Source organism: Anas acuta, chromosome 2 (genome assembly GCF_963932015.1).
Source record: "Anas acuta chromosome 2, bAnaAcu1.1, whole genome shotgun sequence".
In the NCBI taxonomy this organism is placed as follows: Eukaryota; Metazoa; Chordata; class Aves; order Anseriformes; family Anatidae; genus Anas; species Anas acuta.
Window position 1 is genome coordinate 37588 of NC_088980.1, and position 26827 is coordinate 64414.

The 26827-nt window shown below is 47.5% G+C and overlaps 2 long non-coding RNA genes across 2 annotated transcripts in view; both read right to left on the reverse strand.

Annotated features, from left to right (window-relative positions):
* The window catches only part of LOC137851914 (uncharacterized), a 161077-nt gene that overhangs the window by 13078 nt on the left and 121172 nt on the right, over positions 1–26827 (reverse strand). The window contains exon 2 of the long non-coding RNA XR_011093569.1: positions 18150–18210. This is a non-coding gene — a long non-coding RNA (uncharacterized lncRNA). The remainder of the gene's footprint in view (positions 1–18149; positions 18211–26827) is intronic.
* On the reverse strand, positions 10503–11124 carry LOC137851629 (uncharacterized). The gene is made up of 2 exons (XR_011093304.1): positions 11007–11124; positions 10503–10850 (listed from the first exon to the last, which is right to left on the reverse strand). It is a non-coding gene; the product is annotated as an uncharacterized lncRNA (long non-coding RNA).

Genomic DNA, 26827 nt, shown 5'->3' on the forward strand with positions numbered 1-26827 from the left:
GAGACCATAATTCACAACACACAATGGAGAAGCAACACTACAGGACAGACAAACTGAAGGAAACTGTCCTGCCTGGCACACGCACTCATGCTACAAAATAATCCCGCTGCTTCTATTAGCCTGGTGACCCAGCCACAAGCACCCAGAACGTGACCCAGCCTCAACCACCTTCACAGTGGCACCATGTCTATTCAGCCAGCAGGCACCACGCTGCTCGGGCTCCCAGCTCCCATTAGCCACCCCAGATATGCAAATACCAGGTGCCCCACAACTTAGCTCTCAGGTTGTTGGATGGTAAAGTCCCTCCGCCTCAAGAAATGCACAGGCACCGATTGCCATCTTAGTCAATTGCCAGGCTCATCATCAGCTGCAAAAACAGAGTAACAGCATTCACTAGCGCGCCGGCCATGATGCCCACCTGCTCCACAATGCTGACTACTACTGATGCAACATACGGTTCTGCTCACCTCTTCCTCTCCGAGTCCAAGCTCCAACAGTGCAGCCAGTATCATCCACACCACCTGGGAAAACAAAGGGATCAAATGATCGTTGCGTTCAGAAGTGACCCAATGGTGGTTTGTTTTTTTTTATTATTGTTTTTTTGTGTGTGTTTCATGGTTTTTTTTTCGTTTTTTTTTTTGAAATCTGCTTTTGCTCAACTGCACGCAGACTGCAGACAAGAAAATTGGGGGTGTATCTAGAAGCAACAATCCCCATGCTTTTGCTGCAGCTTTTAACATTGAAAGGACAACACGACCCAGCAAGTAACTGGAACTTTTTCAAATGGAATTAACTTAAAATTTTATTTACACTGAAAGAAAAATCTAGGAGCAGAACAGATTATACACCAACAAAATCAATTCCATTCCACCCCCGGGAAAAAAATCACATACTCTCATCCCCTCCTGTACCTCAGCCGCTTCCCTGCCCCCCATGGCAGATGCTTTCATCTGTTCTCTTCACCCACTTTTAGAACCTCTAAAAGGCAAACTGGAATTTTACTCTATTGGATGTAGGAAAATAACTGCAGTGACAATCGCGCCCGTAAAACAACAGTTACCTCTGCTCATCACGCACCAGAGTCACTGCAGAGGCAGCTTGGGTCGAGAGGTCCTGCACTGCACACTGCGTTTCACCCTGAACAAAAGAAAAACACAGGCAGAAGATAAACATTCAGCTGCCAGCAGTAGCACCCAACCCTCAAAAACATAAGCGACCCCAGCTTTACTTTTATCCTTTCAAAACAGCAGGCCACTTGCCTCTGTACTTGCAAATTAGGTCCAAGCTTGAAAGGAGCGGCCAGCATCACCCACGCCACCTGGGAACACAAAAGCATACAATGACAACTGTGCTTGCAAGAACCCGCCTGCCACACTGCTCCTCTATCCCAAACAGCCTCACCTCGGAACCTCACAGGGAAACACCTGAGCGTCTTCGCTTCAGATAAGGGATGACCAGGCTGACACCACTCACCTTCCCTCAGAGCTTCCTGACATGACGATTTCCCTTCCCTCTCCACAACTGAACCAAGCACCTGCAGAGACAAGGGAAAAGCACACTCTGAGGCACCTCACAGCCACAGCGTACCTGCTGCAAGACCTCTCTCTTCCCAGCTCCGGTACTTCAGCTGCTCACCAGCTCTAACTGAGATTCTACACTCACAGCGCCACAGCAAACTCTGCGCAGGCCACACAACACACCACTACACAAGCTACATTGCTTAAGACATATGAGCTGGAACGTTCCCACCCAACAATCAGTCGCATCGCACAGGAAGGATGCTGCACACTCCTAGAAACCAAACCTACCAGTCCTGAGCAGCTCCCCACATCCACCTGGCAACCACGCTCAGCACACACACTATTCACCCCTCAAAAAAAAAAAAAAACTTAGAACATGCACATACACACAAAAAAAACAACTGAGCTCCACAAATGCCAAAAAGACATGCACACACAGCAGCCCCGGCAGGGGTAATCACAGACTTACCCCTTGCAGATGAAAAGGTGACTCTGATACAACCCTGCTCAGTCTCTTGGCAATGCTGCATCTACGCTGTCAAGCCACATGTAGCATGTAATCAAGCTGCTGAAACTCTCCAGGAGACTAAAACAAGTGTTTTTATACATGTAGAGATTAAAATATGGTGCAAAAACAGGAGCATATGTGACCATCCCAAAAAACAGTGAGACAGCAGCCTCTACTAAATATCCCTCTATTTCAAGCACTTAGAAATCTAGAATTCCAAGCACTTAGAAATCTAGAACTCCACAAACTGCAGCCTGCCTAGAGAACCTTGCAACTGACTGAAGGAAACACAAAGCACTGACCCCAAAGAGCAGCCCAGGCAGAAGGAGCTCTCTGATGCCGTGCCTGGGGCTCATATACCTTTTGTCCCCGCCCAGCACCCAAACCAAATCACCTGGGGAAGATGAGGGACAAAGCACAAGAGAGCAGGAAGGGAGCAAGAAAAGCAAGTGTTTTTTTTTTTTCTTTCTTTTTTAAAATCAGCTTTATCTCAAAAGCATGCAAAGAGCAGGCAAGATATCTGCAGTGATTCTAGAAGCAAAACTCCCCTTTTACTTTCTCTGCAGATATCAATATTGAACTGAAAATATCACCAAGCTAGTAACTGAAACTTTTTGAACTGGAATTAGTTTAAACAGACTCACCCCCATCTGTAAACACAGAGAGCCAGCATTCATCAGAATGCCAGCCCTAATAACCACCTCCTGCACAACGTTCACTACTACTAAGGCAACATATCATTGTGCAATACCTCTCTGTTCCCAGCTCCTTTACCTCACCTGCTCTGTAGCTCCACATGACAAATGGGCCCGGGCGGCGCCGCGCCGAAATGGGCCCGGGCGGCGCCGCGCCGAAATGGGCCCGGGCGGCGCCGCGCCGAAATGGGCCCGGGCGGCGCCGCGCCGAAATGGGCCCGGGCGGCGCCGCGCCGAAATGGGCCCGGGCGGCGCCGCGCCGAAATGGGCCCGGGCGGCGCCGCGCCGAAATGGGCCCGGGCGGCGCCGCGCCGAAATGGGCCCGGGCGGCGCCGCGCCGAAATGGGCCCGGGCGGCGCCGCGCCGAAATGGGCCCGGGCGGCGCCGCGCCGAAATGGGCCCGGGCGGCGCCGCGCCGAAATGGGCCCGGGCGGCGCCGCGCCGAAATGGGCCCGGGCGGCGCCGCGCCGAAATGGGCCCGGGCGGCGCCGCGCCGAAATGGGCCCGGGCGGACTTATTCTGCAGAGAAGAAGGTGAGCCTGCTCACTCTCTAGGCACTACTGCACTTATGCGGTCAAGAGACATTACCCCACTGTTTCCCAAAAACAACTACCTGGAATCACCTAATAAACATACTTCTAATATGTCAATTCGAGGACATCAAGGCTAAAAGGCTGCAAGGTCTGAACACTCGACAGACAGAAAACCCACAGGCAAAACCTCCAGAAATATAACAAACTGTCCCTAAACTTGAAACAGACTACCCCTTACGTGCCCACTGCTGCCATTTTCAGACACATGCTCACACAGGGAGCTTCCATGATACATTTCAACTAAACCCTGCTCCATCACTTTAACAGCAAGGTTGTAACTTTGATAATATTTGACATACAGGCAAAGAATCACAAAAAGCCCCGTAATTCTGCAAAAATCAGAAGGGAACCAGAACCACAAAGCAAACACACAAAGTAACATCACCATACTATCCGTAAAACTGCCATAACAACTACTCACCTGAGGAAGAGCTGCGTGCAATACAGGCACATACTACTACTAGATTGCTTTACAGTGACAGATCCTACCAGTTACCAACTCAAAAAGATATGCGTACCGGTTTCTACTTCAGAACGCATCAGTCCATAGACTCTGACCCACCTAAAGAACCCTACAACCAACTGAAATAAAACCAAACGCTTACCCAAAAGTGCAGCCCAGGCAGAAGGAGCTCTCTGATGGCATACCTGCAACTCAGTTACCACTAGGTCTCACCTGGACCCTGAAGCCAATCACCTGGGAAAGTGCAAGGGGGAAAGCACAAAAAAAAAAATCAGAAACGAGCAGTAGCTGTGGTTTCTTTATTCATTTATATGGCTTAGCTCAACTGCATGCAGAGTGAAGACAGGAGAGCTAGGGTGTTTCTAGAAACAAAAATCCCCATGCTGTTGCTGCAGCTTTGAATATTAAAAGGACAAACTGATTAAGAAAGTAAACTGATTTTTTTTCCCCTCTGGAATTAGCTCAATATTTTATTTACATAAAAAGAAAAATCTAGGAGGAGAACAAATTACATGGAAAAAAAAACAATTCCATTCCACTCGCAGGAAAAATCACTTACTTCAGTAGGCTACCTGAGAACCAAAAGGCTATGCTGATGGGTCAAAACACACTACAGGACACTGGGGTTCAGGCCCTCCGCTGCACCCACTTAAAACCCATCCCTACACTCATCAAGGTGCAAGCCCAACACAAAAAAAACAAACCATTTCAGCACCTGCTTTGTTCCGATTCTAAAGACTAACATCACAGCCCATGTCGCCAGTGACACCTGATAAACAGAAGAGAAAGCAGCCATACCCTTTTCAAGCCATCCCTGCACGTGTCGCTCCTTGATCATCTGCAACCTCTTCTCAAATCCTCAACCGCTTCTGTGGAGAGCCTGCCATGGCACCTGCAAAGCAAGACGGATACCCTTCGCACTCACCTCGTGCTACTTGGCAGTTCTGCTCCAATCCAGCTCACAAACAGCCCACCCTTCTCGTGCTGCTCTTCAGAGTGCAGCTTGGCCCCACTCAGCCTGTGCGAGACACCTGCAAAAGAGAAACAAAAGCATAGGCTGAAGCAGCATCCAAAGCCACAGCACAGAGGGAGAGATACTCTCATCTGCTGCCTTACATCTGCCCCCCTCACCTCCCCTCGAGGCAGATGCTTCCACCTGCTCTCTTAGGCCAGCTACAACAACTCTGAAATATAATCAGGATTTTTACTGTATTTTGTGCAGTTAACTAACTGCAGTGACAACTACACCCCTAAAGTACCAGCTACATCTGCTCATCGCTCACCTTGCCAAAAGCAGCTATGGTCAAGTCCCGTGTTGTACACTGTGTTTCACCTTAAACAAATTAAACGAAAGTTGCCTACCAAGTGCTGAACAGTTCCAGAAGGAGCTCTTTCCCATGACAGGTTCCTCCTAGGGTTTACACTCTACTGGGGACAGGAAAGAAATAAAAATAAACATTTCAAAACCCCATATCTGTAAGCTTTCAAGATTCAACAGACCTCCTCAAGCACACCGTTCAAGCACTATACAAACAGCTGCTCACAAGCAGATATACTCTCCCAAATCCCCAACTGCCAACCACCAGACATGATTGTGCCAGCTACCCCTCAGTACGTGCCCAGAGGCAGACCGGATGTCTTTCCCAACACAGTACAAACAATGTATTAGTACACCCATGCCCTGCCACATTAATCACTAACTGCCAGGCAGGACAGCTCCGGACCAAACACACACACAGGCACGCCACAAACACTACAAACAAAACACACAACACAAGGCACAAGAAAAAGTGACCCCCTGAGGAAAGCCCTAGGGCAACAGCAAGTCAGAACAGGTGCTCTGCACCAGACCCTACGAGAGACTCCAATGTCACCACACGCGACTGGAAGCAACTGCCAGAACTGGGATGATGGAGGCCTAAAAAGCCTGCCTTCAAGACAAGAGACCAGAAGGATGGAGAGTGAAAACCCCCTAAGACAACTCTCAGGAAATCAGTTCCCAAGCAAGAGCTCCTGATGCGGCCCAGATGACTTCTGCAAGAGTGAGGATGGAAACAGACGCGATCTCAAACCGAATATGATGCACAAGACCTGAAACAGATCTGCACTTTCGAGCACTTCTTGTCTTGCAGTCGCTGCTTGATCAGAGCCATGATGACAAAACAAGCATTGAGGCCCTTCTGCACAGCTACCAAGTCGCCTGTCTGGTCAGTCCGGTGTAAAAAGCCAGGAGGATATCAAGACCCGAGAAGCACAGAACAGACGCTGCAGAAGCAAACAGGACAGGCGAACAGAAGGAAATTGTCCTGCATGGCGCACGCACTCAAGCTACAAAATAATCCCGCTGCTCCTGTTAGCCTGGTGACCCAGCCACAAGCACCCAGAAGGTGACCCAGCCTCAACCACCCTCACAGTGGCACCAAGTCTATTCAGCCAGCTGCCTCCATGCTGCTCTGGCTCCCAGCTCCCATTAGCCACCCCAGATATGCAAATACCAGGCGCCCCCCAACTTAGCTCTCAGGTTGTTGGATGGTAAATTCCTTCCACCTCAAGAAATGCACAGGCACCGATTGTCATCTTAGTCAATTGAAGGCTCATCATCAGCTGCAAAAACAGAGTAACAGCATTCACTAGCACGCCGGCCATGATGCCCACCTTCTCCACAATGCTGACTACTACTGATGCAACATACGGTTCTGCTCACCTGTTCCTCTCCGAATCCAAGATCCAACAGTCCAGCCAGTATCATCCACACCACCTGGGAAAACAAAGGGATTAAATGTTCGTTGCAATCACAACAAGTCAGCCAATGGTGTTTTTTGTTGTTGTTGGTTTTTGTGTGCGTTTCCTTTATTTCTTTTTTTTAAATCTGCCTTAGCTCAACAGCATGCAGAGCACAAACAAGAGAACTGGGGTGTTTCTAGAAGCAACAATCCCCATGCTTTTGCTGCAGCTTTGAATATTAAAAGGACAATACGACCCAGCAAGTAACTGGAACTTTCTTAACTGGAATTAGCTCAAACTTTTATTCACATTGAAAGAAAAATCTAGGTGCAGAACAGATTATACGCCAACAAAATCAATTCCATTCCACCCCCGGGAAAAAATCACATACTCTCATCCCCTCCTGTACCTCAGCCGCCTGCCTGCTCCACATGGCAGATGCTTCCATCTGTTCTCTTCACCCACTTATAGCACCTCTAAAAGGCAAACTGGAATTTTACTCTACTGGATGTAGGAAAATAACTGCAGTGACAACCGCACCCCAAAAATAACAGCTACCTCTGCTCATTACGCAGAGTCACTGCAGAGGCAGCTCGGGTTGAGACGTCCTGCACTGCGCACTACACACTGCATTTCAGCCTAATGAAAGGCAAAACACAGGCAGAAGATAAACATTCAGCTGCCAGCAGTAGCACCCATCCCTCAACAACAAAAGGCACCCCATCTTTAGTTTTATCCTTTCAAAACAGCAGGCCATTTGCCTCTGTACCTGAAAATTAGGTCCAAGCTTGAAAGGAGCGGCCAGCATCACCCACGCCACCTGGGAACACAAAAGGATACAATGACCACTGTGCTTGCAAGCACCCACCTGCCACACTGCTCCTCTATCCCAAACAGCCTCAACTCAGACCCTCACAGAGAAACACCTGAGCGTCTTCCCTTCGCTTCGGATAAGGGATGACATGGCTGACACCACTCACCTGCCCGCAGAGCTTCGTGACATGAGGATTTCCCTTCCCTCTCCACAACTGCACAAAGCACCTGCAGAGACAAGAGAAACACACACTCTGAGGCACCTCACAGCCACAGCGTACCTGCTGCAATACCTCTCTCTTCCCAGCTCCGGTACTTCAGCTGCTCACCAGCTTTAACTCAGGTTCTTTGCTCACAGCAGCACAGCAAACACTGCCCGGGCCACACAACACACACTACACAAGCTACAATGGCTAAGACACACAAGCTGGAACGTTCCGGCCAACAATCAGTCGCATTGCACAGGAAGGCTGCCGCACACCCCGAGAAACCAAACCTACCAGTCCTGAGCAGCTCCCCACCTCCTCCTGCCAACCACGCTCAGCACACACACTATTTGCCCCTCAAAAAAAAACAAAAACTTAGAACATACACACACAAAAAACAACTAAGCTCCATAAATACCAAAAAGACACGCACACAAAGCAGCCCCAGCAGGGGTAATCACAGACTTACCCTTTTGCAGAGGAAAGAGCAGACTCTGATACAACCCTGCTCAGGCTCTTGGTAATGCTGCATCTACACTGCCACCTCGGACCCTTACAGGGAAACACCTGAGCATCTTCCCTTCAGATAAGAGATGACCAGGCTGACAACACTCACCTTCCCTCACTGCTCCGTGACACGAGTATTTCCCTTTCCTGTCCACGACTGCACAAAGCACCTGCAAAAAAAAGACAGAAAAGCGCACTCTGAGGCACCTCACAGCCACAGTGTACCTGCTGCAATAATACCTCTCTTCCCAGCTCTCTCCAGCTGGGAGAGAGTGGTATTATTGCAGCAGGTACACTGTGGCTGTGAGGTGCCTTCAGCTGCTCACCAGCTCTGAGATTCTTCGCCCACAGCACCACAGCAAACTCTGCCAGGGCCACACAACACACACTACACAAGCTCAATTGCCTAAGACACACAAGCTGGAACGTTCCAGCCCAACAATTAGTCACGTCACAGGAAGGATGCCGCACACTCCTAGAAACCAAACCTACCAGTCCTGAGCAGCTCCCCACCTCCTCATTCTAACCACACTCAGCAAACACACTATTTGACCACCAAAAAAAAAAAAAAAAAAGAACATGCATACACACAAAGAAAAACAACTGAGCTCCACAAATGCCAAAAAGACATGCACACACAGCAGCCTCGGCAGGGGTAATCACAGACTTACCCTTTGCAGATAAAAAAGGTGACTCTGATACAACTCTGCTCAGTCTCTTGGTAATGCTGCATCTACGCTGTCAAGCCACATGTAGCCGGTAATCAAGCTGGTTTTAGTCCTCTGCAGAATAAAACGAGTGGGTTTATACGTCTAGAGATTAAAGTGCAGCTCAAAAACAGAGCAGTATCGCACCATCCTAAAAAACAATAAGCCACAAACCTCTACTAAACACCCCTCTATTAAATGAATTCCAAGCACTTAAAAATTCTAGAAATCTATAGACTCCAGCCTGCCTAGAGAACCCTGCAACTGACTGAAGGAAAAACAAAGCACTTACACCAAGGAGCAGCCCAGGCAGAAGGAGCTCTCTAATACCATGCCTGGGGCTCATATACCATTTGGCCCCGCCCAGCACCCAAACCCAATCACCTGGAAAAGGGGAGGGGCAAAGCACAAGGAAGTAGAAAGAAAGCAGCAGCAGCTGTTTTTTATTATTTTCTTTGTTTTTTTTTTGTTTGTTTGTTTGTTTTTTGTTTTTTTTTTTTTTAAAGATCTGCTTTACTTGAAAAACATGCAGAGAGCAGACAGGAGACCTAGGGTGTTTCTAGAAGCAACAATCCCCATGCTTTTGCTGCAGCTTTTAACATTGAAAGGACAACACGACCCAGCAAGTAACTGAAACTTTTTCAAATGGAATTAGCTCAAACTTTTATTTGCATTGAAAGAAAAATCTACGAGCAGAACAGACTATACACCAACAAAATTAATTCCATTCCACGAAGGTAGTATCTGAAACTTTTTGAACTAGAATTTGTTTAAACAGACTCATCCCCATCTGTAAACACAGAGAACCAGCATTCAACAGCATGCCAGCCCTAATAACCACCTCCTGCACAACGTTCACTACTACTAAGACAACGTATTATTGTGCAATAACTGTCTGTTCCCAGCTCCTTTACCTCACCTGCTCAGTAGCTCCACATGACAAATGGGGCCGGGCGGCGCCGCGCCGAAAGGGGCCCGGGCGGACTTATTCTGCAGAGAAGAAGGTGAGCCTGCTCACTCTCTAGGCACTGCTGCACTTATGTGGTCAAGGAACCATACCCCACGGTTTCCCAAAAAAAACGTACCTGGCAACCCCTCATAAATGTACTTCTACTATGTAAATTCAAGGACAAAGTCTAGAAGGCTGCAAGGTCTAAACACTCGACAGACAGAAAACACACGGACAAAAGCTCCAGAAATATAACAAGCTGTCCCTAATCTTGAAACAGACTACCCCTACTCCTGCTTTACTTGAAAAACATGCAGAGAGCAGACAGGTGACCTGTGGTGTTTCTAGAAGCAACAATCCCCATGCTTTTGCTGCAGCTTTTAACATTGAAAGGACAACACGACCAGGGCAGTAACTGGAACTTTTTCAAATGGAATTACGTCAAACAGCTTCATCATCACTTCCAAAAATAGAGAACGAACATTCACTAGCGTGCCAGCACTGATAGCCACCTCCTGTACAACACTGACTACTACTGATGCAACATACCATTGTGCAATACCTCTGTTCCCAGCTCCTTTACCTCACATGCTCAGTAGCTCCACCTGAGAAATGGGCCCGGGGCGGCGCCGCGCTGTAACGGGCCCGGGGCAGCACCGCGCTTAAATGTTTTGGATACTAAAAGGACAAAATGACCAAGCAAGTAGTTGATTTTTTTTTCCCATCTGGAATTAGCTCAAGCTTTTATTTACATAGAAAGAAAAGTCTAGGAGCAGAACTGATTATGCGCCAAAAAAAAAACTCAATTCCATTCCACTTGCAGGAAAAATCATTTATTCAGTAAGCTACCTGAGAACCAAAAGGCCATGCTGATGGGTTAAAACACACTACAGGACACTGGGGCCAGGCCCTCCGCTGCACCCACTTAAAACCCATCCCTGCACTCCCCAAGGAGCAACCCCAACACAAACACAGACACAGCATTTCAGCTTCAACACAGTTTTGGGAACTGCTGGAAAGCATGCTTCATCCTCAGCGAGGTGTGCTCAGGCTACACAGGACGGGGCTTTGGGCACCTCTTTGCCTACCGAAGAAGACCACCATCAGCACCTGCTTTGTTCCAGTTCTCAGGAACTAACATCACAGCCCACGTTGCTTGGGACACCTGATAAACAGAAGAGAAAGCAGCCATGCCCTTTTCAAGCCATCCCTGCACGTGTCGCTCCTTGATCATCCGCAACCTCTTCTCCAATCCTCAACCGCTTCTGTGGAGAGCCTGCCATGGCACCTGCAAAGCAAGACGGATACCCTTCGCACTCACCTCGTGCTACTCGGCCGTTCTGCTCCAATCCAGCTCCAGCTCACAACCAGCCCGCCCTTCTCGTGCTGCTCTTCAGAGTGCAGCTTGGCCCCACTCAGCCTGTGCGACACACCTGCAAAAGAAAAAGAAAAGCATAGGCTGAAACAGCACCCAAAGCCACAGCACAGCTAGGACACTTACTCTCATCTGCTCCCTTACCTCGGCCCCCTCACCTACCCTCAAGGAAGATGCTTCCATCTGCTCTCTTAGGCCAGTTACAACACCCCTGAAATATAAACAGGATTTTTACTGTATTTTGTGCAGTTAACTAACTGCAGTGACAACTGCACCCCTAAAGTACCAGCTACATCCGTTCATTGCTCACATTGCCAAAAGCAGCTCTGGTCGTCAAGTCCCGTGTTGTACACTGTATTTCAACTTAAACAAATTAAACAAAAGTTGCCTACCAAGGGTTGAACAGTTCCAGAAGGAGCTCTTTCCTGTGACAGGTTCCTCCTAGGGTTTACACTCTACTGGGGACAGAATAGTAATAAAAAATAAAAGTTTCAAAACCCCGTATCTGTAAGCTTTCAAGATTTGACAGACCTCCTCAAGCACAGCGTTCAAGCACTATGCAAACAGCTGCTCAAAAGCAGATATACTCTCCCAAATGCACATCTGCCAACCACCAGAGATGACTGTGCCAGCTGCCCTTCAGTACGTGCCCAGAGGCAGACCGGATGTCTTTCCCAACACAGTACAAACAATGTATTAGTACACCCATGCACTGCCACATTAATCACTAACTGCCAGGCAGGACAGCTCCAGACCAAACACATACACACACAGGCACGCCACAAACACTACAAACAAAACACACAACACAAGGCACAAGAAAAAGTGACCCCCAAAAGGAAAGCCCTATGACAACAGCAAGTCAGAACAGGTGCTCTGCACCAGACCCTACGAGAGACTCCAATGTCACCACACGCGACTGGAAGCAACTGCCAGAACTGGGATGATGGAGGCCTAAAAAGCCTGCCTTCAAGACAAGAGACCAGAAGGATGGGGACTGAAAACCCCATAAGACAACGCTTAGGAAATCAATTCCCAAGCAAGAGCTCCTGATGTGGCCCAGATGAGTTCTGCAAGAGTGAGGATGGAAACAGATGCGATCTCAAACCCAATATGATACACAAGACCTGAAACAGATCTGCAGTTCAAGCAGCGACTGCAAGACAAGAAGTGCTCGGATCAGAGTCATGATGACAAAACAAGCATTGAGGCCCTTCAGCACCGCTACCAAGTTGCCTGTCTGATCAGTCCGGTCTAAAAAGCCAGGAGGATATCAAGACCCGACAAGCACAGAACAGACGCTGCAGAAGCAACACTACAAGACAAACTGAAGGAAACTGTCCTGCCTGGCGTGCGCACTCACGCTACAAAATAATCCTGCTGCTTCTATTAGCCTGCTGACCCAGCCACAAGCAGCCTGAACATGACCCAGCCTGAACCACCCTCACAGTGGCACCAAGTCTATTCAGCCAGCACGCTCCATGCTGCTCTGGCTCCCAGCTCCCATTAGCCACCCCAGATATGCAAATACCAGGTGCCCCCCAACTTAGCTCTCAGGTTGCTGCATGGCAAAGTCCCTCCGCCTCAAGAAATGCACAGGCACTGATTTTCATGATAGTCAATTGCCAGGCTCATCATCAGCTGCAAAAACAGAGTAACAGCATTCACTAGGACACCAGCACCATTGCTCACCTTCTCCACAATGCTGACTACTGCTGATGCAACATACGATTGTGCTCACGTGTTCCTCTCCGAGTCCAAGCTCCAACAGTGCAACCAGTATCATCCACACCACCTGGGAAAACAAAGGGATTAAATGATCGTTGTGTTCACAACAACTCAGCCAACTGTGGTTTTTTTCTTTTTTTTTTGTTTGTTTTTTTTTTGTGTGTGTGTTTACTATATTCTTTTTAAATCACTTTTACCTAAACAACATGCAGAGAGCAGACAAGAGACCTGGGGTGTTTCTAGAAGCAACAATCACCATGCTTTTGCTGCAGCTTTTAATATTGAAAGGACAGCACAACCATTCAAGTAACTGGAACTTTTTCAAATGGAATTATGCCAAACAGGTTCATCATCTCTTGCAAAAACAGAGAACCAGCATTCACTAGCTGCCCAGCCCTAATACCCACCTCCTGCACAACGCTCACTACTACTGATGCAACATATCATTGTGCAATAACTGTCTGTTCCCAGCTCCTTTAACTCACCTGCTCAGTAGCTCCACATGACAAATGGGGCCGGGCGGCGCCGCGCCGAAAAGGGGCCCGGGCAGACTTATTCTGCAGAGATGAAGGAGGTGAGCCTGCTCACTCTCTAGGCACTACTGCACTTATGTGGTCAAAAAAACGTGGCCCACGGTTTCCCAAAACCAATGCACCTGGCAACCCCTCATAAACATACTTCTAATATGTCATTTCAAGGACATCAAGACTAGAAGGCTGCAAGGTCTAAAGACTCAGACAGAAAACCCACAGGCAAATGCTCCAGAAATGTAACAAGCTGTCCCTAAACTTGAAACAGACTACCCCTTACATGCCCACTGCTGCCATTTTCAGACACATGCTCACACAGGGAGCTTCCATGATACATTTCAACTAAACTCTGCTCCATCTCCTTAACAGCAAGGCTTTGACTTTGATATTTGACATAGATGCAAAGGCTCACAGAAAGCCCCGTAATTCTGCAAAAATCAGAAGGGAACCAGAACCACAAAGCAAACACACAAAGTAACATCACCATACTATCCGTAAAACTGCCATAACAACTACTCACCTGAGGAAGAGCTGCGTGCAATACAGGCACACACTACTACTAGATTGCTTTACAGTGACAGATCCTACCAGTTACCAACTCAAAAAGATATGCGTACCGGTTTCTACTGGAAAACGCATCAGTCCATAGACTCTGACCCACCTAAAGAACCCTGAAACTGACTGAAGGAAAAACAAAGCACTTACCCCAAAAAGCAGCCCAGGCAGAAGGAGCTCTATCATGGAATATCTGCAACTCAGTTACCACTAGGTCCCACCTGGAACCTGAAGCTAATCACCTGGGAAAGTGCTTGGGGAAAGCACAAAAAAAAATCAGAAAGGAGCAGAAGCTGTGGTTTCTTTATTCATTTATATGGCTTAGCTCTACAGCATGCAGAATGAAGACAGGAGAACTAGGGTGTTTCTAGAAACAAAAATCCCCATGCCTTTGCTGGAGCTTTGAATATTAAAAGGACAAACTGACCAAGAAAGTAACTGATTTTTCCATCTGGAATTAGCTTGATCTTTTATTTACATAATAAGAAAAATCTAGGAGCAGAACTGCTTACACCCAAAAAAAAAAAAAAGTCAATTGCATTCCACTCACAGGAAAAATCACTTACTTCAGTAGGCTACCTGAGAACCAAAAGGCTATGCTGATGGGTCAAAACACACTACAGGACACTGGGGTTCAGGCCCTCCGCTGCACCCACTTAAAACCCATCCCTACACTCATCAAGGTGCAAGCCCAACACAAAAAAAAACAAAGCATTTCAGCACCTGCTTTGTTCCGATTCTAAAGACTAACATCACAGCCCACGTCGCCAGTGACACCTGATAAACAGAAGAGAAAGCAGCCATACCGTTTTCAAGCCATCCCTGCACGTGTCGCTCCTTGATCATCTGCAACCTCTTCTCAAATCCTCAACCGCTTCTGTGGAGAGCCTGCCATGGCACCTGCAAAGCAAGACGGATACCCTTCGCACTCACCTCGTGCTACTTGGCAGTTCTGCTCCAATCCAGCTCACAAACAGCCCGCCCTTCTCGTGCTGCTCTTCAGAGTGCAGCTTGGCCCCTCTGAGCCTGTGCGACACACCTGTGAAACAAAAAGAAAAGCACAGGCTGAAGCAACATCCAAAGCCACAGCACAGCTGGGACAGTTACTCTCATCTGCTCCCTCACCTCCCCTCGAGGCAGATGCTTCCATCTGCTCTCTTAGGCCAGCTACAACACCCCTGAAATATAAACAGGATTTTTACTGTACTTTGTGTAGTTAAGTAACTGCAGTGACAACTGCGCTCATCGCTCACCTTGCCAAAAGCAGCTCTGGTCATCAAGTCCCGTGTTGGACACTGTGTTTCACCTTAAACAAATTAGAACAGTCACAACAGAATCAATCATTCAGCTGCCAGCATTAGCACCCGTCCCTCCACAACAAAAGGGACCCCATTTACAATATTATCATTTCAAAACAGCAGCCCCCTTGCCTCAGCACCTCAGAAGTAGATCAAGACAGTCACCGAGCTGCCTACCGAGTGCTGAACAGTTCCAGAAGGAGCTCTTTCCTGTGACAGGTTCCTCCAAAGGTTTACGCTCTACTGGGGACAGGAAAGAAATAAAAATAAACATTTCAAAACCCCATATCTGTAAGCTTTCAAGATTCGACAGACCTCCTCAAGCACACCGTTCAAGCACTATGTGAGAAGTTGCTCACAAGCAGATATACTCTCCCAAATCCACATCTGCCAACCACCAGAGATGACTGTGCCAGCTGCCCTTCAGTACATGCCCAGAGGCAGACCGGATGTCTTCACCAACACAGTCCCATCAGTGTATTAGTACACCCATGCACTGCCATGTTAATCACTAACTGCCAGGCAGGACAGCTCCAGACCAAACACATACACACACAGGCACGCCACAAACACTACAAACAAAACACACAACACATGGCGCAAGAAAAACTGACCGCCAGAGGGAAGCCCTAGGGCAACAGCAAGTAAGATACAGGTGCTCTGCACCAGACCCTAGGAGAGACTCAAATGTCACGACACGCGACTGGAAGCAACTGCCAGAACTGGGATGGTGGAGGCCTAAAAAGCCTGCCTTCAAGACAAGAGACCAGACGGATGGGGACTGAAAACCCCCTGAGACAACTCTCAGGAAATCAATTCCCAAGCAAGAGCTCCAGATGCGGCCCAGATGACTTCTGCAAGAGTGAGGATGGAAACAGATGTGCATCATATTCGGTTTGAGATCGCAAGACCTCACACAGATCTGTAGTTCAAGCAGCGACTGCAAGACAAGAAGTGCTCGGATCAGAGCCATGATGACAAAACAAGCATTGAGGCCCTTCAGCACAGCTACCAAGTCGCCTGTCTGGTCAGTCCGGTGTAAAAAGCCAGGAGGATATCAAGACCCGAGAAGCACAGAACAGACACTGCAGAAGCAACACTACAAGACAGACGAACAGAAGGAAACTGTCCTGCCTGGCGCACGCACTCATGCTACCAAATAATCCTGCTGCTTCTATTAGCCTGTTGACCAAGCCACAAGCAGCCTGAACGTGACCCAGCCTGAACCACCCTCACAGTGACACTAAGTATATTCAGCTAGCTGGCTCCATGCTGCTCTGGCTCCCAGCTCCCATTAGCCACCCCAGATATGCAAATACCAGGCGCCCCCCAACTTAGCTCTCAGGTTGTTGGATGGTAAATTCCTTCCACCTCAAGAAATGCACAGGCACCGATTGTCATCTTAGTCAATTGCCAGGCTCATCATCAGCTGCAAAAACAGAGTAACAGCATTCACTAGCACGCCGGCCACGATGCCCACCTGCTCCACAATGCTGACTACTGCTGATGCAACACATGGTTCTGCTCACCTCTTCCTCTCCGAATCCAAGCTCCAACAGTGCAGCCAGTATCACCCACACCACCTAGGAAAACAAAGGGATTAAATGATCGTTGCATTCATAAGTGACCCAATGGTGTTTTTTTTATTGTTTTTTGTGTGTTTCCTGTTTTTTGGTTTTTTTTTTTTTGAAATCTGCTTTTGCTCAACAGCATGCAGACTGCAGACAAGAAAATTGGGGTGTTTCTAGAAGCAACAATCCCCATGCTTTTGCTGCAGCTTTTAACATTGAAAGGACAACACGACCCAGCAAGTAACTGGAACTTTTTCAAATGGAATTAGCTCAAACTTTTATTTGCATTGAAAAAAAATCTAAGAGCAGAACAGATTATATGCCAACAAAATGAATTCCATTCCATCCCCAGGAAAAAAATCACACACTCTTGTTGCGAAGCACGGACGAAAGCACGACAGACACCAGCAGAGTCAGATCATGCTTCACCATTTTATTGCCCGAATAGCCTAACTTTTATAGTGAACTTTACAGTGATGGACAGTGTTTCACACAAGATTATTGGTCAAAAGCACTCAGACAAACCGTTAAGAAAATAACACCACCTGCAAGAAAAGAACCCCCCTTTTGATTAGAAGTTAGGAAAACAACCCCCTTTGTGCTTAACGTTCACATAGGCCTAGTCCTTGAGGCCAGCTGCTGATAACAATATTTTCTGAGTTCCTTAATTGGGTGATGTGGGAGTCATTTCCGTGGGAGCTTCTCACAGTTACTCTGGCAGCTTGGTTTGCTCAGCTACAGCAGGCCCTGAGATTTCTAAGGCCTACCCCTGGTTGCTTAAGGCAAGCTTAGATCGAACAATTATGCCAATTCCCAACATACTCTCATCCCCTCCTGTACCTCAGCCGCTTGCCTGCCCCACGTGGCAGATGCTTCCATCTGTTCTCTTCACCCACTTATAGCACCTCTAAAAGGCAAACTGGAATTTTACTCTATTGAATGTAGGAAAATAACTGCAGTGACAACCGCACCCCAAAAATAACAGCTACCTCTGCTCATCACGCACCAGAGTCACTGCAGAGGCAGCTTGGGTCGAGAGATCCTGCACTGCACACTGCATTTCAGCCTGAACAAAGGAGAAAGGCAGGAAGAAGATAAACATTCAGCTGCCAGCAGTAGCACCCATCCCTCAACAACATAAGCAACCCCAGCTTTACTTTTATCCTTTCAAAACAGCAGGCCACTTGCCTCTGGACCTGCAAATTAGGTCCAAGCTTGAAAGGAGCGGCCAGCATCACCCACGCCACCTGGGAACACAAAAGCATACAATGACCACTGTGCTTGCAAGCACCCACCTGCCACACTGCTCCTCTATCCCAAACAGCCTTACCTCGGACCCTCACAGAGAAACACCTGAGCGTCTTCCCTTCGCTTAGGATAAGGGATGACCAGGCTGACACCACTCACCTTCCCTCAGAGCTTCGTGACATGAGGATTTCCCTTCCCTCTCCACAACTGCACAAAGCACCTGCAGAGGCAAGGGAAAAGCACACTCTGAAACAGCCACAGCGTACCTGCTGCAAGACCTCTCTCTTCCCAGCTCCGGTACTTCAGCTGCTCACCAGCTCTGAGATTCTACGCTCACAGCGCCACAGCAAACTCTGCCCAGGCCACACAACACACACTACACAAGCTACATTGCCCAGCACACACAAGCTGGTACATTCCCACCCAACAATCAGTCGCATCGCACAGGAAGGCTGCTGCACACTCCTAGAAACCAAACCTACTAGTCCTGAGGAGCTCCCCGCTTCCTCCTGCCAACCACGCTCAGCACACACACTATTCACCCCTCAAAAAAAAAAAAGTTAGAACATAAACACACACAAAAAAAAAAAGAGCTCCACAAATGCGAAAAAGACACGCGCACACAGCAGCCTCGGCAGAGGTAATCACAGACTTACCCTTTGCAGATGAAAGACGTGACTCTGATACAACCCTGCTCAGGCTCTTGGTAATGCTGCATCTACGCTACCAAGCCACAGGTACCATGCAATCAAGCTGGTTTTAGTCCTCTGGAGAATTACACAAGTGGGTTTATACATCTAGAGATTAAAATACAGCTCAAAACAGAAGAGTATCCCACCATCCCAAAAAAACAGTGAGCCAGAAACCTCTATTAAACATCCCTCTATTAAGTGAATTCCAAGCACTTAAAAATTATAGAAATCTATAAACTCCAGCCTGCCTAGAGAACCCTGCAACCGACTGAAGGAAAAACAAAGCACTTACCCCAAGGAGCAGCCCAGGCAGAAGGAGCTCTCTAATACCATGCCTGGGGCTCATATAGCATTCGGCCCCGCCCAGCACCCAAACCCAATCACCTGGAAAAGGGGAGGGGCAAAGCACAAGGAAGTAGAAAGAAAGCAGGAGCAGCAGCAGCTGTTTTTTATTATTTTCTTTGTTTTTTTTTTTTTTTTTTTTTTTTTTTTTAAGATCTGCTTTACTTGAAAAACATGCAGAGAGCAGACAGGAGACCTAGGGTGTTTCTAGAAGCAACGATCCCCATGCTTTTGCTGCAGCTTTTAACATTGAAAGGACAACACAACCCAGCAAGTAACAGGAACTTTTGCAAATGGAATTACGTCAAACATGTTCATCATCACTTGCAAAAACAGAGAACCAGCATTCACTAGCACGCCAGCACTGACACCCACCTCCTCCGCAACGCTGACTACTACTGATGCAACATGCTACTGTGAAATACCTCTCTGTTCCCAGCTCCTTTCCCTCATCTGCTCACTACATTTACCTGAGAAGTGTGCCCGAACAGACTTATTCTGCAGAGATGAAGAAGGTGGCCCTGCTCACTCTCTTGTCACTACTGCACTTATGCACTCAAGGAACCATACCCCACAGTTTCCCAAGAACAACGTACCTGGCAACCCCTCATAAACGTACTTCTAATACGTAAATTCAAGGACATAAAGCCTAGAAGGCTTTATGGTCTAAAGACTCGACAGACAGAAAACACACAGGCAAATCCTCCAGAAATGTAACAACCTGTCCCTAAACTTGAAACAGACTACCCCTTACATTCCCACTGCTGCCATTTTCAGATACACGCTCACACAGGGAGCTTCCATGATACACTTCTCCTAAACCCTGCTCCATCACTTTGACAGAAAGGTTGTGACTTTGATAATATTTGACATACAGGCAAAGACTCACAAAAAGCCCCGTAATTCTGCAAAAATCAGAAGGGAACCAGAACCACAAAGCAAACACACAAAGTAACATCACCATACTATCCGTAAAACTGCCATAACAACTACTCACCTGAGGAAAAGCTGCGTGCAATACAGGCACATACTACTACTAGATTGCTTTACAGTGACAGATCCTACCAGTTGCCACCTCAAAAAGATACGCGTACCGGTTTCTACTGGAAAACGCATCAGTCCATAGACTCTGACCCACCTAAAGAACCCTGAAACTGACTGAGTGAAAAACAAAGCACTTACCACAAAAAGCAGCCCAGGCAGAAGGAGCTCTCTGATAGCATGCCTGGGGCTCATATACCATTTGGCCCCGCCCAGCACACAAACACAATCACCTGGAAAAGGGGAGGGGCAAAGCACAAGGAAGTAGAAAGAAAGCAGGAGCAGCAGCAGCTGTTTTTTATTATTTTCTTTGTTTTTTTTTTAAGATCTGCTTTACTGGAAAAACATGCAGAGAGCAGACAGGTGACCTGTGGTGTTTCTAGAAGCAACGATCCCCATGCTTTTGCTGCAGCTTTTAACATTGAAAGGACAACACGACCAGGCCAGTAACTGGAACTCTTTCAAATGGAATTACGTCCAACAGGTTCATCATCACTTGCAAAAACAGAGAACCAGCATTCACTAGCACGCCAGCACTGACACCCACCTCCTCCGCAACGCTGACTACTACTGATGCAACATGCTACTGTGCAATACCTCTCTGTTCCCAGCTCCTTTCCCTCATCTGCTCACTACATTTACCTGAGAAGTGTGCCCAGGCAGCGCCGCAATGGGCCCGAACAGACTTATTCTGCACAGAAGAAGGTGGTGAGCCTGCTCACTCTCTAAGCACTACTGCACTTAAGCGGTCAAGAGACATTACTCCACTGTTTCCCAAAAACAATGTACCTGGCAACCCCTCATAAACATACTTGTAATAAGTCACTTCAAGCACATCAAGACTAGAAGGCTGCAAGGTCTAAACACTCGACAGACAGAAAACCCACAGGCAAAAGCTCCAGAAATACAACAAACTGTCCCTAAACCTGAAACAGACTACCCCTTACGTGCCCACTGCTGCCATTTTCAGACACATGCTCACACAGGGAGCCTCCATCATACATTTCTCCTAAACCCTGCTCCATCACTTTGACAGAAAGGTTATGACTTTGATAATATTTGACATACAGGCAAAGACTCACAAAAAGCCCCGTAATTCTGCAAAAATCAGAAGGGAACCAGAACCACAAAGCAAACACACAAAGTAACATCACCATACTATCCGTAAAACTGCCATTATAACTACTCACCTGAGGAAGAGCTGTGTGCAATACAGGCACCTACTACTAGATTGCTTTACAGTGACAGATCCTACCAGTTACCAACTCAAAAAGATATGCGTACCGGTTTCTACTTCAAAATGCATCAGTCCATAGACTCTGACCCACCTAAAGAACCCTCCAAACAACTGAAAGAAAAACAAAGCACTTACCCAAAAGTGCAGCCCAGGCAGAAGGAGCTCTCTGATGGCACACCTGCAACTCAGTTACCACTAGGTCTCACCTGAACCCTGAAGCCAACCACCTGGGAAAGTGCTTGGGGAAAGCAGAAAAAAAAAACAAAAAGAGGAGGAGCAGCAGCTGTGGTTTATTTACTTCTTTATAAGGCTTAGCTCAACAGCATACAGAGTGCAGACAGGAGAGCTAGGGTGTTTCTAGAAACAAAAATCCCCATGCTTTTGCTGGAGCTTTGAATATTAAAAGGACAATACAACTAAGCAAGCAATTGATTTCTTTTTCCATCTGGAATTACCTCGATCATTCATTTACATAGAAAGAACAATCTAGGAGCAGAACAGATTGCACACCAAAAAATAATTCTGTTCCATTCCACTCACAGGAAAAAATAACTTCAGTACGCTACCTGAGAACCAAAAGGCTATGCTGATGGGTCAAAACACACTACAGGACACTGGGGCCAGGCTCTCCGCTGCACCCACTTAAAACCCATCCCTACACTCATCAAGGTGCAAGCCCAACACAAAAAAAAACAAAGCATTTCAGCACCTGCTTTGTTCCAATTCTAAAGACTAACATCACAGCCCACATTGCCTGGGACACCTGATAAACAGAAGAGAAAGCAGCCATACCGTTTTCAAGCCATCCCTGCACGTGTCGCTCCTTGATCATCTGCAACCTCTTCTCAAATCCTCAACCGCTTCTGTGGAGAGCCTGCCATGGCACCTGCAAAGCAAGACGGATACCCTTCGCACTCACCTCGTGCTACTTGGCAGTTCTGCTCCAATCCAGCTCACAAACAGCCTGCCCTTCTCGTGCTGCTCTTCAGAGTGCAGCTTGGCCCCACTCAGCCTGTATGAGACAAATGTGAAACAAAAAGAAAAGCACAGGCTGAAGCAACATCCAAAGACACAGCACAGCTGGGACAGTTACTCTCATCTGCTCCCTTACCTCAGCCTCCTCACCTGCCCTCGAGGCAGACGCTTCCACCTGCTCTCTTAGGCCAGTTACAACACCCCTGAAATATAAACAGGATTTTTACTGTATTTTGTGCAGTTAACTAACTGCAGTGACAACTGCACCCCTAAAGTACCTGCTACATCTGTTCATCGCTCACCTTGCCAAAAGCAGCTATGGTCAAGTCCCGTGTTGTACACTGTGTTTCAGCTTTAACAAATTAAACAGAAGTTGCCTACCAAGGGTTGAACAGTTCCAGAAGGAGCTCTTTCCTGTGACAGGTTCCTCCTAGGGTTTACACTCTAATGGGGACAGGAAAGAAATAAAAAAAAAAAAGCAAAATCCCATATCTGTAAGCTTTCAAGATTCAACAGACCTCCTCAAGCACACCATTCAAGAACTATACAAACAGCTGCTCGCAAGGAGATATACTCTCCCACCCCCACATCTGACAAACACCACAGAGATGACTGTGCCAGCTGCCCTTCAGTACATGCCCAGAGGCAGACAGGATGTCTTCACCAACACAGTCCCATCAATGTATTAGTACACCCATGCACTGCCACGTTAGCTGTCATCACTAACTGCCAGGCAGGACAGCTCCAGACCAAACACGTACACACACACAGGCACGCCAAAAACACTACAAACAAAACACACAACACAAGGCACAAGAAAAAGTGACCCCCTAAAAGAAAGCCCTACAGCAACAGCAAGTCAGAACAGGTGCTCTGCACCAGACCCTAGGAGAGACTCAAATGTCACGACACGCGACTGGAAGCAACTGCCAGAACTGGGATGATGGAGGCCTAAAAAGCCTGCCTTCAAGACAAGAGACCAGAAGGATGGGGACTGAAAACCCCCTAAGACGACACTTAGGAATTCGATTCCCAAGCAAAGGCTCCTGATGCGGCCCAGATGACTTCTGCAAGAGTGAGGATGGAAACAGATGTGCATCATATTCGTTTTGAGATCGCAAGACCTCAAACAGATCTGCAGTTCAAGCAGCGACTGCAAGACAAGAAGTGCTCGGATCACAGCCATGATGACAAAACAAGCATTGAGGCCCTTCAGCACCGCTACCAAGACGCCTGTCTGATCAGTCCAGTGTCAAAAGCCAGGAGGATATCAAGACCCGAGAAGCACAGAACAGACACTGCAGAAGCAACACTACAAGACAGACAAACTGAAGGAAACTGTCCTGCCTGGCGCACGCACTCATGCTACCAAATAATCCCACTGCTCCTATTAGCCTGGTGACCCAGCCACAAGCAGCCTGAACGTGACTCAGCCTCAACCACCCTCACAGTGGCACCAAGCCTGTTCAGCCAGCAGGCACCACGCTGCTCTGGCTCACAGCTCCCATTAGCCACCCCAGATATGCAAATACCAGGTGCCCCCCAACTTAGCTCTCAGGTTGCTGCATGGTAAAGTCCCTCTGCCTCAAGAAATACACAGGCACTGATTGTCATCTTAGTCAATTGAAGGCTCATCATCAGCTGCAAAAACAGAGTAACAGCATTCACTAGGACACCAGCCCCATTGCTCACCTTCTCCACAATGCTGACTACTACTGATGCAACATACGATTGTGCTCACCTGTTCCACTCCGAGTCCAAGCTCCAACAGTGCAGCCAGTATCATCCACACCACCTGGGAAAATAAAGGGATCAAATGATCGTTGCATTCAGAACAAGTCAGCCAATGGTGTTTTTTGTTGTTGGAGGTGGTTTTTGTGTGTGTTTCCTTTATTTCTTTTTTTTAAATCTGCCTTAGCTCAACAGCATGCAGAGCACAAACAAGAGAACTGGGGTGTTTCTAGAAGCAACAATCCCCATGCTTTTGCTGCAGCTTATAACATTGAAAGGACAACATGACCCTGCAATTAACTGGAACTTTCTTAACTGGAATTAGCTCAAACTTCTATTTACATTGAAAGAAAAATCCAGGAGGAGAACAGATTATACACCAACAAAATTAATTCCATTCCAGCCCCTGGAAAAAAATCACATACTCTCATCCCCTCCTGTACCTCAGCCGCTTGCCTGCCCCACGTGGCAGATGCTTCCATCTGTTCTCTTCACCCACTTATAGCACCTCTAAAAGGCAAACTGGAGTTTTACTCTATTGGATGTAGGAAAATAACTGCAGTGACAACCACACCCCAAAAACAACAGTTACCTCTGCTCATCACGCACCAGAGTCACTGCAGAGGCAGCTCGGGTCGAGAGGTCCTGCACTGCGAACTGCACACTGCATTTCACCCTGAACAAAGGAAAGACACAGGCAGAAGGTAAACATTCAGCTGCCAGCAGTAGCACCCGTTCCTCAACAACATAAGCAACCCCAGCTTTACTTTTATCCTTTCAAAACAGCACTCCACTTGCCTCTGGACCTGCAAATTAGGTCCAAGCTTGAAAGTAGCGGCCAGCATCACCCACGCCACCTGGGAACACAAAAGGACAAAATGACCACTGTGCTTGCAAGCACCAACCTGCTACACTGCTCCTCTATCCCAAACAGTCTCACCCCGGACCCTCTGAGGGAAACACCTGAGCGTCTTCCCTTCGCTTCAGATAAGGGATGACCAGGCTGACACCACTCACCTTCCCTCAGAGCTTCCTGACATGACGATTTCCCTTCCCTCTCCACAATTGCACAAAGCACCTGCAGAGGCAAGAGAAAAGCACACTCTGAAGCACCTCACAGCCACAGCGTACCTGCTGCAATGCCTCTCTCTTCCCAGCTCCGGTACTTCAGCTGCTCATCAGCTCTAACTCAGATTCTTCGCTCACAGCACCACTGCAAACTTTGCCCAGGCCACACAACACACACTACACAAGCTACATTGCCTAAGACACACAAGCTGGAACATTCCCACCCAACAACCAGTCGCATCGCACAGGAAGGCTGCCGCACACTCCTAGAAACCAAACCTACCAGTCCTGAGCAGCTCCCCACCTCCTCCTGCCAACCACACTCAGCACACACACTATTTACTGCTCAGAAAAACAGAAAGTTAAAACATACAAAAAAACAACTGAGCACCACAAATGCCAAAAAGACATGCACACACAGCAGCCTCGGCAGGGGTAGTCACAGACTTACCCTTTGCAGATAAAAAAGGTGACTCTGATACAACCCTGCTCAGTCTCTTGGCAATGCTGCATCTACACTGTCAAGCCACATGTAGCATGTAATCAAGCTGCTGAAACTCTCCAGGAGACTAAAACAAGTGTTTTTATACATGTAGAGATTAAAATACAGCTCAAAAACACGAGCATATGTGACCATCCCAAAAACAGTGAGACAGCAGCCTCTACTAAATATCCCTCTATTTCAAGCACTTAGAAATCTAGAATTCCAAGCACTTAGAAATCTAGAACTCCATGAACTCCAGCCTGCCTAGAGAACCTTGCAACTGACTGAAAGAAACACAAAGCACTGACCCCAAAGAGCAGCCCAGGCAGAAGGAGCTCTCTGATGCCGTGCCTGGGGCTCATATACCTTTTGTCCCCGCCCAGCACCCAAACCAAATCACCTGGGGAAGATGAGGGACAAAGCACAAGAGAGTAGGAAGAGAGCAAGAAAAGCAGATGTTTTTTTTTTTCTTTCTTTTTTAAAATCAGCTTTATCTCAAAAGCATACAGAGAGCAGACAAGGTATCTGCGGTGATTCTAGAAGCAAAAATTCCCTTTTGCTTTCTCTGCAGATATCAATATTGAACTGAAAATATCACCAAGCTAGTAACTGAAACTTTTTGAACTGGAATTAAACAGACTCACCCCCATCTGTAAACACAGAGAACCAGCATTCACCAGCATGCCAGGCCTAATACCCACCTCCTGCAGAACGTTCACTACTACTAAGGCAACATATAATTGTGCAATACCTCTCTGTTCCCACCTCCTTTACCTCACCTGCTCAGTAGCTCTACCTGAAAAATGTGCCCAGGTGGCACCACGCTGAAGTGTGCCCAAACAGACTTACTTTCTAGAGATGAAGGAGGTGACCCTGCTCACTCTCTAGGCACTACTGCACTTATGTGGTCAAGGAACCCTACCCCACGGTTTCCCAAAAACAACGTACCTTTTCTTTTTCTTCGTATCTTTTATTTACATAGAAAGAAAAGTCTAGGAGAAAAACTGATTACACGCCAAAAAAAGAAAAAAATCAATTGCATTCCACTCACAGGAAAAATCACTTACTTCAGTAGGCTATCTGAGAACCAAAAGGCTGTGCTTATGGGTCAAACACACTATAGGACACTGGGGCTAGGCCCTCCGCTTCACTGAATTAAAACCCATCCCGACACTCACCAAGGTGCAACCCCAACACAAACACAGACACAGCATTTCAGCTTCAACAGTTTTGGGAACTGCTGGAAAGCAAGCTTCATACTCAGCGA